This window comes from Trichosurus vulpecula, chromosome 9 (assembly GCF_011100635.1).
Source record: "Trichosurus vulpecula isolate mTriVul1 chromosome 9, mTriVul1.pri, whole genome shotgun sequence".
In the NCBI taxonomy this organism is placed as follows: domain Eukaryota; kingdom Metazoa; phylum Chordata; class Mammalia; order Diprotodontia; family Phalangeridae; genus Trichosurus; species Trichosurus vulpecula.
The window spans coordinates 6,561,628-6,577,354 of NC_050581.1; the positions used below are offsets into that span (position 1 = coordinate 6,561,628).

At 41.9% G+C, this 15,727-nt stretch overlaps 1 protein-coding gene across 1 annotated transcript in view; it reads left to right on the forward strand.

Moving 5' to 3' along the window:
* Positions 1 to 8,139: 8,139 nt before the first annotated feature.
* Positions 8,140 to 15,727, forward strand: part of ABCA1 (ATP binding cassette subfamily A member 1) — a 155,786-nt gene continuing 148,198 nt past the window's right edge. Inside the window, exon 1 of the mRNA XM_036739172.1 lies at positions 8,140 to 8,286. The gene's annotated coding sequence lies outside the window, so the exon portion shown is untranslated. The remainder of the gene's footprint in view (positions 8,287 to 15,727) is intronic.

A 15,727-nucleotide genomic window follows, 5' to 3' on the forward strand; every position in this document is an offset into this window, starting at 1 on the left:
TTAGAGGCCAATGCAATTTCTTTATTTTACATATGAGGAAATTGAGGCATAGAATGATGAATTGACTTGCCCAGTATCATAGCTAGGAAAAGTGTCTAAAGCAGAATTTGAACCCAGGTCTTTCTGATTGCAGATCCAGTGCTCTCTCCACTAAGCCATTAGCTGTTTGACCATGGTTCACTTAATTCCTGAGAACCTCATTTATCTCATCTGTAAAACAAGGATGATAGTTGTGCTATTTACCTCACACGAGCGTTGTGAGGAGATCCTTTGTGCACCTTAAAGCACAATAGACACATGAGCTTGTATATTAATAACTAGTGATATTATTTATTATATTAATAAATTTACTAATTTATAACAGTAACGGGATCATAGATTTAGACCTGGAAAGGACCCTAGAGATTCTCCAGTTTCTCCTCTTCATTTTACAGAGAAAACTGAGGTCCAAAGAAGTTGACTAATATACTCAAAGTCATAGAACTGGTAAGTGGAAGAACTTGGGGGGCGTAAATGGAGAGAATCCCCAGATCTTGATTCAGCTCCTTTTGTTTTAAAGAAGATACTCTCCCTTCTCTGAATACCACATATCCCAAATAGTGATGGCATAGATCCTATGCTCCTCCTCTGACATCGTAAACATCTGTAGCTCCTTCTGACCTGGGTCTCCCCAGTCTATAAAAGCTTTTTCTTCCCTCCCTCCAATTGCTTCTCTATTTCTATTCCCTTATTTACAAATAGATCTTTTAAGCAGGGGATCAAAATCAGTTCCACTTCTTTATCTCCTCCTGCTTAGTCCCCCACTGATTCTTCACATGACATCTACCTTTTTCTAGGTCTTTTTCTATTTGGGAGGGTGATAGTGAAGTGCTTAAATTGTTAATTTTAGAGACAACTGGACCAATTCCTTTTCTGATCATAAACTTCCTGGATTACATCTCTTGCTGAATAAACTGACTATTGGAAATATGCTATCACTTACTCATGTCCACCACACATTTCTCCAACGCCCATAACTTCAGAGAGAGTTGTATTTTAGGATTCAGAACTATGTAACTATACTTCTTCATCAGGAAAACACTAGTATTTAGAAAGATGGGTTTTGGTGTCAGGGACCAGCCTGGTGTCATTCAAAGCACTGTCCATCTTCCCAAATGCAATCTGTTTTGTTCCTACTATTATGCAGTTCTGGACCCCGACCATTGTCTATTTGCACTACCAGTCTTAGCTATGTTTACAACTGTAATTGCACTACTAATTGCACATTATAGCCTGGTCAACAGATATTTTTCATCCCTTTGGTTGTTCGGCTGATTCTCTTTGCATAATTATGATCTCATTGAGATCACAGTTCCTATCCTCATTAATGCTTGAATGAATAGCTTGATAGCTGGTCTTGCCTCATATCTCTCCCCACTCTGATCAAGTTCCCATATAACTGACAAAGTGAAGCACAGGTCTGCTAGTAGCTAGCACTGAAAGTTCTTCACAACCTGGCTTCTTCCTATCTTTTCAGTCTTTTCATACATCACTTCCCTTCACAACCCTTATGATCCTGCCACACTGACCTACTTCCTCATATACAACATTCCAACCTCCAGTGCTCTGTCTTTGAACTAGCTATACCCCATGCCTGGAATTCCCTCCCCCCTCACCTCAGCCTTTTACAAATCCCTGGTTCCCTTCAAAACTCTTCTCAGGAACCATTTTCTATACAAAGCCTTTCCTGACTCTCCCAGGTGCTACTCCTCTCAAAACTAACTTGTGTTTATTTGGTATACATTTAATGTATATTAACATACACACATATGTATGTGTGTATACATACATACATACACACATACATACATAAACATACATACACGTCACCTCAATTAGAATGTAAACTCCTTGAGGGCAGGGCATGCTCTAATTTTGTCTCTGTATCACAGTGCCTTGAACATACCAGGTGTCAAATTCTTTGTAGAATTTGAATAGAAATCTTTCTATTTACCTTTCTATCCTTTGAATACTGTACTTGGAGTCAGGACAGACCTATATTTACAATCCCATCTCTGACCCTTATTAGCTGTGTAATCATGGGAAAATCTTTTAACAGCTGTGCCTCAGTTTTGTTTTGTTTTTAATCTGTAAAATAGGATTGATAATAGCAGAATTGTTGTGATAGATCCAATAAGATAATGTATGTAAAATATGTTTGCAAACTTTAAAACTCCGTGTAAATGTCAGCTGTCATTGAACTAAGACTAGAATTCCTTGGTGCATTCATATGCCTGGTCCCAAGTCATTTCTAATGGATGTGTGAGTGGATATTTTTTGTGTGGGTGGGCTCAGTAAGGGTTCAGTCTAGTCTAAACTACTGGGTGGCACCTAATTAATCTCAAGGTTACTCCAGGAATTTGGATCCACCCAGTGGGGATCTCAAAAGTTCAGGAGAGAAAATCAGAAGGATATGGATCTTTGTGCCTGTGGGTTCTATACGTAGGGACTTGTAGCCAGGTTAACAAACCCAGGATTTTTAATCACACACAGGATACACAAGGGAATAGTAACAGAGTAACTTGGACATGAGACAGAAAGGTCTTGTATCAGCAGGGCAGCAGGGCTTGCTTAGGAGTGTGTGAAGCTGGTGGGAGGGAGCCAGGTTTATTACCTCCACAAGTATTTCTGGATAGATTTGTGATCTCATTAGTAAAGGTCAGGGGTGGAGAACCAGCGGCCTCAAGGCCACATGTGCCCTTCTAGGTCCTTGGATGCAGCCTTTTGACTGAGCCCAAGTTTTACTGGAACGAATGCTTGTATTAAGGGGATTTGCTCTGTGAGGTTTGGATTTAGTCAAAGGGCTGCACTAAAGGGCCACATGTGGCCTGGAGGCTGCAGGTTCCCCACACATGATATAGGTAATCCCTCCAGTGGTACAGATAGCAGGCCTCTACTGTCTTCTCTCAACTTGGGCAATTCTTCTTCACTTGCTTCTCTGGTAACTTCACTTTCCCCAAGTCACTTAAGTACTCTGATCCTCAGTTTCCCCACTTTCCCACATCATGCTCATAGAGACACAGAAATTGAGAGATAGCTATTTTAATCATAGGAAGCAGTCAAATTATAACACATATACTCCAAATAATTCTTCCAGTAAGTCAGGCTGAAAGCCTCAAAGTCATCTTTGACCCTTTCTTATCCCTTAGTCTTTGGGCAAAGATTTGGTGCCTGTGGTTAATGAATTCTATACTTCAAGGCAGGTCTTGGGCAGAATTGTGAAGCAGGTGAAATTTGTCTTTGGAACTCTCATCTTTTCCATTCATTTTTCCCTGCCTCTATATCCCTTCCCCAGACCCCTCCCCCCCAGCCCCCCACGCAGCTTATTCTAACTTAATTAATTAACTAGTTAATTTAATTAATTTAAATTTAAGACAAAATTTAATTTAACTAATTAAGTTAATTAACTAAAATAATACATAACTTATCCTAAGTTATATATACCATAGAGCCTTGCCCTCAAATAGTCAGATGGTTGATGAAATGCTAAGATGTTACCTTGGCCAAGGTGACCAAAATGTTTTCCAGAACTAAAATAATAAATCTCTCAGTGGTAGAATTTCAGGATTTAAGACAAGTGGTAGGCAGGAACAAGATGTGGGGCAATGGCCTGGGGTGTGTAGGATCTTAGATTTAACGCTGGAAGGGACAGTACTCAGAGGTTATCTAATCCAATCCCCTCATTTTGCAGATGAGAAAACTTCCCATAGTCACATGGGTAATTATTAATAGAGGCAGGCTTCAAACCCAGGTCCTCTGATTCTGAATCCATCGGGCCATCACTGGCTCTGGTCATGCTTCCACCACTCACTACCTATATGATCTTAATCAGTCCCTTAACTTCTCTGAGATTCAGTTACCTCATTTTCAAAATTGAGAGGGGGTGGGTTAGATGATAATAACTTGCATTTATATATAATGCTCTGTGATTTACAAAGAGCATTTTCCACAACAAATTAGAATTTTAAAACCATTAAGTCCCCACTATGTGTGAGTACTGGGGATACAAAAATGAAAAATTACATCATCCTTTCACTCAAGGAGCTTACAGTATCATAGAGCTGGTGGTGACATGTAGACAAGGTAACTATTCTATAAGAGAGTACGGTCTAATGGCAAATGCATTAGACTTGTAATCCTAGGTTTGATCTAGATTTGAATCTTGGCTCTGCTATTTATTTATGATGTATATAACCCTTGGTCAAGTCACATAGCCTCTGATGGCCTCTTTCTTTATCTGTAAAATGAGTGGGTTAGACCAGTTGACTTCTAAGGTCACTTCTAGTTCTAAACCTTTGATCGTATGTAATAAGTGTATAAGAAAGGTCAACTAGAGATGGAGGAGAGATTGGGGACACAGGGACCCATTTTAACCAGAAGCATTGGAGAAGCCTCCTTTGATAAGTGGAATCTGAACTGGATCTCGAACAAAAGGAAATCTCTCCAAATGGGGAGTCATGGAGAATCCATTCTAGTCACAGGGTATGGGTGATATAAATGCGCAGTTTGGACATTTGGGGAATGGCTAGTACATCGATTTGTCTGTAATACGTATATATGAAGGGGAGAGTAGTGAAATAATGCTGGAAAAGTAGGTTGGAGCCATATTGTAGGGGCTGTGAATGTTGGAAGTGGGAACTGGTGTTATATTTTATAGGAATTGGTGAAGCGCTGAGGGTCGCTGACTTGGATCAGACTGGTGCAATAGCAAGCTTGCTTTGGAAGCTTCAGGTTGGAGAGATAACGGCCTAGAAGCAAAGGGACAAATAAGGAGACAATAAATAGAGGGTGAGGGCCTGAACTGGCACGGTGGCCCTTGGAGTATAAAGGACGGGATGGAGAAAAGGTATTGTGGGGATAGAACCAAAAGAATTCGGCAGACAATTGCCCGCAGGGAATGAGGGGAAAGGAAGAGTCAAACCTGGCCCTGAGGCTTTGAGCCTGGGTGACCGGAAGGATCAAGGGGCCACCAATAAGGATGGAAATTCGGGGAGGAGGGGCAGGCTTTCTGGGGAGGAATTGTGACAATAACTGGCACGTACATAGTGCTGTGAAGTACTTTACACATTATTTCATTTGAGCCCCACAACAACCCTGTGAGGAAAACACTGTCATTTGTCCTTATTTGAGAGATGATGAAACCTAGGCTGAGTGAGGTTAAGGTGACTTGCTTAGAGTCACATGGCAGGATTTGAACTCAGATCTTCTTGATTCCAACTCTAACTCCAACACTATCTGCTGTACCACCCAGCTGCCTAATTCCCTTCCAGACAAGTTGAGGCGTTAGCAATATATTCAAGAGGGGCCTATAGCAAGTGGTAATTTGGGACTAGAACTTGGGGTAGAAGTTTGGGGTGGAGGTATAGATTTGAAAGTCATCTGCGTAAAGGTGATAATTGAAGCCAGGAGACTGCATGAGATTGCCAAGGTGAAAGTGAATGGAAAGAGGCGCCGGATTGTGGAGGATACTTGTATTTAGGGGATCAGAGGAGGAAGAGGTGACCTTGGGCAAGTCACTTAGCATCTGTGGGCCTCAATTTCCTCCTCTGTGAAATGAGGAGTTAGACTAAGGGTCCTTAGATCTACAGGCCTTCAATCTTATTAAAGAGACTGAAAAAGGAATAACTATCAGAGGGGTGGGAGAAGAGAAGAGAGCAAAAACACGGGAGCCAAGGAAGAAAATACCAAGAGTCAACAGCATCATAGTAGGAAGGTCAAAGAAAATTCAGGTGAAGACAGTAGATCTGGCAATTAATAGGTGATTAGTGACTTTTTTGGGAGGTAATTGAGGTTAAGTGACTTGCCCAGGGTCCCATAGCTAGTAAGTGTCTGTGGCTTGATTTGAACTTAAGTCCTCCTGACTCCAGGGCCCCTGCTCTATCCGTGCACCCCCTAACTGCCCCGGATATTAATAACTTTAAAATTTTATATATGTGTGTGCATAGATGTATACGTTATGTGTATATACATATATTTCCAATTACATGTAAGAACAATTCATTTTTCAAAATTTTGAGTTCCAAATTCTCTCTCTCCCTCTCTTCCTTCCCCTCTTATTGAGAAAGCTGCTCAAAGTAACTTGAGAAAAGAAGTTTCTGTAGAATGGTGGGAATAGAAGCTATATTTCCAGGAGATGAGTGGTGAGAAAATGGTCTCATAAGTCTAGTCCGTTTTGCCCAGAAGTTTGGCAATGAAGTGGGAAGGGAGATATATGACTACTTGATGAGCTAGTAGGTTTTTTAGGGTGAGCTGATGGGAGCATGTCTAGAGACAGAAGGAAAGAAGCCCAGAAAGAGGGGAGCTAAGGTCGTGAGGTCTGTGAAGTAGGTAATTGCACAGATGAGGAAACGGCTCAGAGAGGTTAAATAACTTGTAAAGGTCACACAGCTCATACATGCTGGTGCCTGGACTGCAGCCCTGCTCATCTGACTCTCAAACCAGGGTGACTTTCACATTGCCTCAGTTTCCTTCACTGAAATGATCTCTACCATCCCTTCAAGCCCAGCGCTCTTTCAGGCCATCTAAGGCAAGAAGGTACCAATCTATTTACTCGTAAAACTAGCCCAGCTCTGCCTGCTCAGATGTACCAAAACTTCTTCATAAGTTTCTGTTGGCTTTCGGTTTTTAAATGCAATGTGTGGGAAAACATCCTAACAGAGCAACACTGCTTTATGGGCCGAGGCTGCAACCTAGACTAACACCAGCAACCATGTAATAATACCTCCTACATTTATAGACCCTTTCTTCTGAGAGGCTCAAAGTGTTTCAACAGATATTTTGTTGATCTTCGTTAACATGCCTCTGAGGAACGTAGGGGCTAGATATGAGGAGCTACATCTTACGGATGAAGAAAATGAGGCAGAAAACCCGTAAGTAATTTGCCCAGGGTCACGGAGTGAAAGCAAATGCATATATGGGACTAGAACTCAGAACTCCAGACCTAATGTTTGTTCAGAAAAGGGTTTGGCTGGGCAGAGCGATAATGTAATTACCGAGCCTAGGGACTGGTTCTCCATGAATCATCTATACAACGCAAAAAGAGCATGTTGACAATATGTTTTAGTTTTCATTGTGTGCTGAGGAATAAAGATTATTTCTAAACTGGACTCGGGCCCCAAGTGGGCGGTCTCCCAAGCAGCTGTGAACCCTGATGTTCTCTTTATCCCGACGTAGAATTCAACCACACACACCCTTCCCACCCTCCCCCACATGGGGGGTGCTTGGGTCACGAGGGCTTGTTGGGGGAGGGAGGGAGAAGACAGAGCAAGCATCTCTCACTTGCACTAGCCGTCTATGGGGTACCTTTGACGTGGTGCCACGCTCTGGGCAAAGGGGTCGGGACCGAGGAAGGGGCGGAAGGGGGAGGAGAAAGTCTTTAATTGCACCCTTGACGTTAAGCGTTAAGTTGTTAAGGTTTGAGAAAACAAGAGAAAGCGCCCTCCACCCTGGATGCCTGTCTCTGGCCTCGGGCCCCGAGCAGAGGAACAAAAAAAGGGAGGGCAGAAGGGGCCTTATCAAGTGGCGTGCTCCCACTCAAGCCCCCCAACCCCCCACCCCGAGGAAGAGGAGAAAGGGGGCTTCTTCCTGGCTTTTCTCCTTTACTCCTAAGGTGTTGGGTTTGTTTTTTTAAGATACTTTGGAGCTCCAGAGGAATCCCTGAAACATCGGGTGGCCTGTAACGCAGACTGGAGGACAAAGCGCAGGCCCCTTCAAAGCAAGGGCTTTTCTTGGAATGATCCTGGGCCGGCTCACCCTTGGTGACCTGCCTCAGTTCATCCCATCTGCCACTCAGCAGCGAGGGAGAGGGCGGGGGTGCTGGGCTCCCGCCCGTCGCCCTTTTAAGGGGCGTGTCGCTCCTCCACGTGCTTTCGGTGAGTGACTGAACTACATAAACAGAGAGCCGGGAAGTAGGGGGTGGGGAAGAGAAAGAGAACAGAGTTTGACCGATAGTAACCCCGCTGTTCAGCGCAGCCGAATCTATAAAAGGAACTAGTCCAGGCTAAAAACCCTTAATTCTGGGAGAGAGGGACTGAGGACCGTATGCTAGGCAGAGCAGGAGGAGCCCGTGGGTGCCCACAGGGAAGCCAAGGCAGGGACTGGCAAAGATAGGGAAGAGGGCACCGGAGGGGCATCGTGGGCGAGAGCCCATTTCTTGGCTCTCTTTTTAAAAAAAAAAATTGTTTTGTTTTGCACCAATATTTCCAAAGGGACAGGAGAGAGAGTCGCAGAAACAAAAGTGGAAAGCAGGTGAGAGCCTCTCCAACAACTTAAGATTCTGCTTTTTGTTGTTGTGTGTGTGTTGGGGTGGGGGGGTGTCCCCTCCCCTCCTATTTCTTTCGTAGGGGAGCAGGAGGTAGAAGGAAGAGTACAAGTCTGATTTCTGTGATTCGTTCTTACTCTTGGGTGGGTGGGGGACCCCCACATCTGCCTGCCAGCTCTCGCCCCTGGGCAGGGTTTCTGGGCTTCGGGCGCTTGAAAACATCCCCCCTTCTCCATTTCGTCATCTCTCTCTTCTCGGGACTGGCTTGTCTCCTCCTGAGAGAAAGTCGAGCATCCCTTGGGATCCGTGGGGACTAGTGGTACGGGGGCCCCTTTCTTTGTCCATCAGGCTGTCCGGGGAAGGTGGGGTGGGAGGACAAGGACTTGGAAAGGAAGCACACGAACCCCTCTTGCGGAGAGACCTACCGGAGCGGAATTCAGAGTTTTTGTGAACTGAAGGGAGGCAGGAGCCCTACCTGGGGCAGCCAGAGCTCTCGCCTTTGTTAAGGGACACCTGACTCTTCCAGAACCCCTTTTTGGTTTTCTGGTTCCTGCGCTTTTTTAGCTAGGACGGTTCCTTCGCTTCCTCCTCTGGGTAACCAGCAAGAAAGGCATCGAGCTGTATTCTTGCGGATTTCTTGTTTATCCCTTTAACACGGGACACTCCTTACACAGTTTTAACTCCTCTCTTGGCGTTGATTATTGTTTTCCTCCTCCCGCCCCCCAATTTTGAGCATGGTTCTAATAATTTCTAATGGACATTCCTGAGGATCTGCTACAGTCAGGCTTCAGCTGGTGAACAGATCTCTTTTTCAAAAGATGTGCAGCAAAAAAGGGTGTTGGGGGAGATGGTGGATTAATGTGATCTATGTTGCCCTTCTATCTTCTGTCCCTGACTCCAGCCTCCCCCCGCCCCCCAATTTTGGTCTTTTTATGCTTTGCTGCTCGTCTCTGTTGCCTCTGTGTGGAGACGGCGGCGCAGCTAGAATGACCGAGAGTAACCCCGGGCCGGCTGCGCAGAACACCGAGCCCTGCCACATAGCGTGGGGAGGGCGGGGGCGCGCAGCAGCACCCCCCGCCCCCCAAGCCTTTTCTCCCCTCCCCTTTACTTCCTCCCCTTGCTTCTCTTCCCCCTGCTTCTCTCCCCCTCCTCTTGGGCTAAAGGGTCCGGAGCTGCTCGTTGCAGGGTAGGGATTCCATGTGGAGGGGTGAGTGGGTGGGGTGGGGAGTGGGGAGCTTGAAGGGGTCCCATCTAAGTGCCACTAGGACAGACGGAGTCTTAGGGAGAGCTTGACGATTAGGGCAGACAGCCGGTCTGGACTATAGATGCGAAGTTCAGTTTCCTTTCCGATCTAGACTGAGTCAGCCATGGGCTGGGAAGCTGTGCTGGCGCAGACTGGGAGGAAACTATAGAAAGCCCCTTTTTGTTGATTTCCCTGTTCGTTTCCCAGCCGCCAGTAATGCTTGGCCAGATCTTGCAAGTTTTCCCGGTGCTGGAAGTCCATAGCTCGGGGCGCTTTCACTGGCTTTTGACTCCCTCCTTGGGGGACTCAGCAGAAATGAAACAGACCAGAGTGACCGGGCACTGGGCTACGGGGCTTTTTCACTATTGAGATTAGCAGAAGGGTACTTCGAAAAGGGAGCGCAGGCCCTGAGATTCACTTCATTGTTTTACTCTTGTGACGCCCTATGGAGATCTGGGGCTTGACCAGCAAACAGAATAATCATGTGCATAACTTTAGCAACTCACGATGCATTAATTATTAAAATGGAACCAAATGAAATCACGGCTCTAATTGCTTTTTCCCACCTCTGGCAATAACACCATATTGTGGGTGAGTTTTCTCTCTTCACCCCAGATTCCCAACAAAACAAAACAGCAACTTTTCTACCATATAAATTGGGCTATTTCCACTGTGTGGATCAATTTAAATGAAAATGCAAAAAAAAAAAAGGGTACTTAACTCATTTAAAATTTTATTTTTCCTTGCTGAACTTAACAAACCTTAAATAAAGGCACATTTACATATCCATAGTAGAATTGGAAAGCTTGTACCTGAAACTTTAAAGCTTTTCTATATATACAATTTGCTTTTAATAATAATAAAAATTAGCTTTTACATAGTGCTTTAGGGTTTGCAAAGTTCTTTACATATATTTGATCCTCACTACATTTTGGGGAATTAGGTGCTATTATTAATACCCATTTTATAGAATGACTGGTTCTGAATTCAAACTCAGACCTACTTGACTCCGTCCAACATTACATCTACCATGGCCACCCATAATAATTAATTCAACATGTAACGTTCAAACCTTGTTTGATATGCCTCATTTTGATATAATTTTCCAATACTCACTTCAAAAAGGATATTTTTCTGTTTTCTATTGTTATAAAGTCTACTGGAGGAACTTCTCAGGCCCTCCCAAATCAGTGAAAGTGTGAAATCCTGAACATCTTTGACTAAAAGTGGTACTGTAATGCTTTCCTCCTTTTCCCGCCATCTCAAATATGCTTTTGCTTTGCTCTCATTAAAATGCAGTATCATTTTGGATATAGTGGAAAAAACACTGAATTTAAAAATCAGAAGAACTGGGTTTGAATCTAGACTCTTAGTAATTGGGTAACTTTGTGCAAGTCACTTTTTCTCTGAGTCTCAGCTTCCTCTTCTGTAAAATAAGTGGTTGAGGTCAATCGCAGCTCTAATAGTCAATGAGTATCAAGTCAGTGCACAAATAAAACATTTTTGAATGTATTTCTCACACACACACACACACACACACACACACACACACACATACACACACATACACACCCACCCACCCACCAAGTAGAACTGACTTGAAAGCAAAGGTCATCATCATTTTTTTTGTAAAAGGGAGAATTTGTTGAGACGCGTTAATGGGACAAGTTCTAGAGACAGCTTGGGAGTATGAATAAGACTTCCTTCCAAGGGCTACTTTGATTAAAGAATGACAGAGCTTGCTGCGAACTCAATTTTTCCCCAATGACCTTGTGACCTTCAAAGAGTATGGGTATTTCTAACCGTTTTAGTTGAAGTCTCAATCATACATGTGATAGGTCAGGCTCATTTTGTTTCAGTAAGTATCTGTACAGAGTCTTGAGTTGACACGATCACATCTTCCAGGATTGGTAGAGTGGTTATTAATGTTCTTTGAGTTCTCTGATTTTCCAATACATCAGGAGCTCATTATACATGCATTATTAAAATGGAGTGAAATGAAACTCCAAGTCAGGTGGTTTATTTTTTTTCTCATGTTTTGCACTTATATCATGGGAGGGGAGCTAGAATTTTTTGGTTTTAAAGGATTTTTTTTTCCAGTTTCTTCTTAGTAGTATTTTAATCTACCTTATAATTTTGACCCTCTTGAGTATCTTGAAATAACCAAATAACTCTCTGATGACTTCTTCATACTACTGCAGATTTTTGTTCGGAGATAAGATATTAATTAAATAAGATATTAAATATTCAGGCAGACTGAAACTGATGGTCTCTTTAGACTGTGGCTTCCATATATCAGATAAAAAGATGTTTTTGAACATTCATTTTAACGAATCTATCCTCGGAGAGGGCACTATAGAAATGGAGAACTTACCGTCCTTTCTGACAGTAATTTCCCCTCAAGACTTTAATGAACTTTATCTGGCTCTCTTATTCCCTACATATTACACATAAAAAGCAAAAGTTATTACAGTGAGGTGGGTGTGACTTTTTTCAACACCCCTGCTAATTCATGTGAAGTCGATATGAATTAAATTGAAGAAAAGGACATTCCAGTGAGTGGCTATTGAATTCAATGAGCTTATCTGCTGTGGCCCAGTCCAGATCTTCAGATGATAATATTAATTTGCCTACTACCACCGTTAGGCCAGCCAAATTCCTCTTCAGTTTACTGGGAATTCTATTTAGGGATTGCAGCATTGTAGAAAAAACAACAAAGGGTAAAGTTTACTCAATTCTAAATTTCCCAACTTTTTCTTGGATTAAAATTAAGACTATATTATAATTTTAAGCTCATTTCTTATGACTATCTTGGGTTCAAATCATGTCCAAGCTATGTCATAGACAACAATAACTATTTATTAAACTGATTGACAAAAGAAAAGAATGGATAGTTTGCCTCTTCTTCAGCAGATTTTTTTTTTATTGGTCATGATAAAATGAGATTACTGAAATGCCTGTCCTTAAATTATATTGTTGACCTGTTGGTTTAATGTGTTTCTGGGTTACTTTAGTTTTGTTAAAGATGTGATTTCCAAATTATAGTAGAACAGGACACATTCAGGGTTCCTTTCCTTTTTCTTCTTTTTCCCTCCCTTTGTGTTTTTCTCTCTCTCTTTTTTTTTTCATTTCTGGCACTTCCTATTACAAGAAAACATGGAATTATTTCAAAGACAGAGTTGTAGGGAAAAGATGTAGGATGGAAAACTCCTGATACAGCTTTTCTTACAAAATTCCCTACCAAGTTAGAAAGGACACCACCACTCAGCAAATATTTATTCCATCTCAATTTCAGGGGGGATAAAAAGCTTAACTAACCTATAAATATTTTGCTAATTGAAATTTATGAATGATAAAGCAAGGTATTTTTAGAGTTTTCTACTGGTTAGATATGTAGCTAAAGAACATGGATATATTAACATCAGAGGCAAGGAGATATAATAAATGGACAGCTGGCCTCAGGAAGATCTGGATTTAAGTCCCTCCTTTGACATGTACTGGTTAGATGACTTTCCATCTTTCTGTGCTGACTGCTTTGTAAGATTATGAATTAAGACAGTTTCAGCTTTGCCTCAGTACAGGAATTTCCTCACAGTAAGCTCCATTATCATAAAATCACAAGTATGGGACAAAAAAATTATAGGCATACACAGAGTCAGACAATAAAAAAACATATTCCAAGGAGCTCTTCTGGTGCCTTTTAATCTTCATGCTATGGGAACACTGAAATTCCACTAATGATGCGCTGTTTAGCCTAGTTTTTTATGGTTAGTTATTGGTCCTTCATCCTTGAAGAGGACCAATGGCATCACAAGGGTGATATCTTGACTTTTGTGTGAATTGGATTTAAATAACTTGGAGTCAGGAAGATAAGCAAAATGCAGTGTTAACCTTAAAATCGTGCATACTCATCTCGTTGTCATTATTCATGAACTGGGATTCTGTTAGAAAGTTTCAGTGCCAGCACTATTTTCCCCTCTGATATATGTGAAATGATGTATGTCTCAAAAATATTTGTGTGCAATCATTTTTTTTAGTTGAAAGTTGACCCAATTTCCATCATTTTGCCTCAGACTTTTTCCCACTTCCTTTCACTTCAGGGGGAGCTCATCTCCCCAGACCCTCGGGGCAGCAGCACTTTGGGCTGTCTTCTGTTTATTTCAAGCCCCAGAATGTTCTGTGGCTAAGTTGAGTTGGAAACTGTTGGTCTCAAGCCACCAAAATAGCATATCAGCCCTCAACCCCTGATTTTTACTGAAACTTCGTGAATGAGCATCAGGCGCAGTTACTGAGATAGGAGAAGTTTTGAAATACTATCCTTTATCAATCTGGAAGTGATCTGTGGAGAAGCCAAACAACAATTATTTTCTTATGCAATTGAGATTTTTTTTTAAATTCTAAAAGGAGTTAGTATGATGTGATGCTTATGGAAAAGAGTAAGTAGCTAAAGAAGAAATTTACATGGGAAATTACCTGAGTTAGGTCTAGATAGATTTATGATCAAGATTGGGAATTTTTTTGCTTAAGATGCTGAGTCCAGAGTATTTTTATTGGAACAAACAATTCTCCTCCCATCCGGTTTGAAAACAAGTAGTTTCGTTTCCCTTTCTCAAGACAGCTGCGCCCCTCCAAAAAGGTTATACCCTGAAATTCCATGTTTTTGTACTTTTATTAATGCATCTTTATTGTGAAAGATTTTCCCCTGAAATGAATTCATTAAACATTTTAAATACCATACACATTTTTACGTGTAACTCTCTAGTTATTCCCTCTTGCTTTTATGTCCCCATAAGTCAGCAACACTTCTTAAACTGAAGTCTTAGTTCTGAGAAATTCTAAAAGAAAAGATTGGATGTGACTGATTTTGAAGTCTTTCAATTTTCTGTACCTTTTTTATTCGAAGAAATGCAGTAGGGAAAAGGCTCAAAGTTAACATTCTAGGAAAACAGTGGTATTACACTAACTTGTTTTTCCCCAGCAGAATTCTGTGTAAGATGACCTATTTAAATGACACCTCCCTTAAATTCATATTTCATCAGCTAGGCCTTGAGCCGAGCAGGTTACTCTGAGTAAGTGAAAATAATTAATCGTTAGGATCATACTGTTAGAACACAGAGATTTGTCAAAAGGTTGTGCTGTTGTTTCTCATGAAGCCTAAAACTGCCCACTGAGGATTCAGCTCCGCCTATCTGCTCTAAGTGGCTTGCTTTGCTTCCCCCCAAAATGAAGACCATACAGTGATATTTACTGAACTCTTGCTCCTTTGGCAGTAGCCATCCACTACATGCTATAATTCAAAATTCAAATTTTGTCCTGAAATCTTTTTTTTTAATATGTAGCCAAACGGATGGTTCAATGAAGGTAGAGGGAGACATTCAATTCAGTACGTATTTATCATACTAGAGTAATGGTGGTTTATAGCACCAATCCGAATAATCTGTGAGTCTGGGTAGTCATTCTACATTTGACTTAATATTACCTTTCATTAATTGAATTTATTTTGTGTACAGACAAGAATAAGCATTTGTTTGTTTTTTTCCTTGGTTCTACCAGTGGTTTGCTTGGTACATTTAGCAAGTTGTTTTAATTTCTTAATGCCTCAGTTTCTCTATCTGTAACATTGAAAAAAATGGCACCAGTCTCTGCTCTTTCATTTGTGGTAATGACTATCGTGGGTGGAAACCAGTGTTAAGTGGTTCTGTGAGAAATTAAGGGCGTGAAGGGTGAGAGCATCTTTGTTCTTCCACTCACTGCAAGAAAACATCCATTTATTTCCCCTCCTTCTTTTTATTGTGGTTTGGGCTTTACACGCAAAACCTGGGAGATCCACCCAGATGATATTCGACAGAGGAAAAGTCAGTATAATTGGCCTGTGCTCTTCACCAAGAAATTATGCAAAGCCAAAGGGGCCTCGAATTATATGGTTCTGAAGGATCGTAGAGAGCATTCATTCCAGCTCCCTCGTTTTACAGTTAAGGAGACTGAGGCCCAGACATGACGTGACTTGGTAGTGAATAGCAAGTCCTCCTTCAGTAGAACCAGTACCCCTTCCATGGGTTTCCTTAAAACAGTGTTCCTTCACTGGGTGGGTTTCCTTGAGTTTATTTGGATTCCGGCTTTTGGGACACTCAGAAGGCAGTGTTTAGGGATGGGTAAAGTGCCAGCTTGTAGACCTGTCCTAAATT